The sequence below is a fragment of the Carlito syrichta genome, unplaced genomic scaffold (genome assembly GCF_000164805.1).
Source record: "Carlito syrichta isolate Samal-C Ts95f unplaced genomic scaffold, Tarsius_syrichta-2.0.1 Scaffold303183, whole genome shotgun sequence".
Classification (NCBI taxonomy): domain Eukaryota; kingdom Metazoa; phylum Chordata; class Mammalia; order Primates; family Tarsiidae; genus Carlito; species Carlito syrichta.
In genome coordinates, this window is record NW_007247279.1 from 305,983 (window position 1) to 307,493 (window position 1,511).

Sequence of the window (1,511 nt, forward strand, 5' to 3'; positions counted from 1 at the left end):
ATTCTTTTTAACTGCTTTATAAAACTAAAGAAAACTTACAAACATGGAAAACAGTTATTAAGCTGACCTTATGCCCATACTGGTATTAAATGATGTGCCGAATTCTAGTAAGAGTTACCCTTGGCAAGAACGCTACTTGTTCATTAATTGCTTTAGGTGTCTAGTGTGTATACAGAAGCACGACTTTTATTGCTTCCCTTATAACCAAAGTAGGATTCAGACCTGCTCTGAGCAATTCAACTGGTGGTTTATGTTACTTATTTTAGTGCAGTCAAAGATGACAATAGGCCGGGCTCGGTGGCTCAGCCTGTAATCTCGTGCCTTGGGAGGCTGAGGTGAGTGGATTGCCCGAGCCCACGGGTTCGAGACCCGCCTGGGCAGGTGAGACCTCATCTATACAATAAAATCAAAAAATTAGCCGGGCGTGGTAGCACACGCCTATAATTCCGGCTACTCGGAAGGCTGAGGCGGAAGGATCGCCGGAGCCCAGCAGGTCGAGGCTGCGGTGGCCGGGAGCGGCCACTGCACTCTAGTCTGGGCGATAGAGTGAGACTCCAACTCAAAAAAATAAAATAAAATAATTATTAAAAAAAAAAGATAACAATAGAATACAATTCCCAAAGAGTGAAATCTATTTTTTCACAAAGTATGAACCTGTGCTAGTCTAGAACAATGGGTCAGCAAACCTCCGACCTCCTGCACTAAGCATAATTAGGAAATCTCTGTTTTCGGCGGCATAATAAAATCTTACTGTACACCCAAAACTTATGGTGAGCACTGGACATGGTCCAGTGTTTAATTCCTATGGTTCATTCTGAGTTTCCGACAGCGCTCATTCCCTCCAACTATGTGCATTTCTCCTGGGACCAGCAAAATATGTAGCTAACCTCATTTCATTGTTACTTCCTGTCCTGGAAAAGGAGAAATCATTCAGATCAGCTTTCAAATCGCCTCGTAGACTATGATTTTGAAATGTTTTTAAAGGAACTCCTTTGTTCTGGAACTGCCATGTCCAGTATAGCAGCCACCAGTCCTGTGGCTATTGGAAGCCTGGAATGTGGTTATTGCAAACTGAAATTGTAATGTACTGTAAGTATAAAATACATACCAGATGCTAAAAACATACATGAAAAATAATGTAAAAATCTCTCATTCATAATTTTATAGTGATCACACTTGAAATTTTAACGTTGTGAACATTTTAGTTTAAATAAAATATACTGTTAAAGTTAACTTCAGGCTGGGCACAGTGATTCATGCCTATAATCCCACCATTTGGGAGGCCAAGGTGAGCAGATAGCCTGAGGCCATTGGTTCGAGACCAGCCTGGGCAACTTGGCGAAACCTCATCTCTATAATAAATCAAAAAATTAGCTGGGTGTGGTGGTGCATGCCTGTAGTCCCAGCTACTTGGAAGACTGAGGTGGAAGGATCGCCTGAGACCAGTAGGTCGAGGCTGCAGTGGCCTTGAGTGTGCCAATGCACTCCAGCCTGGGCAACAGAGTGAGACT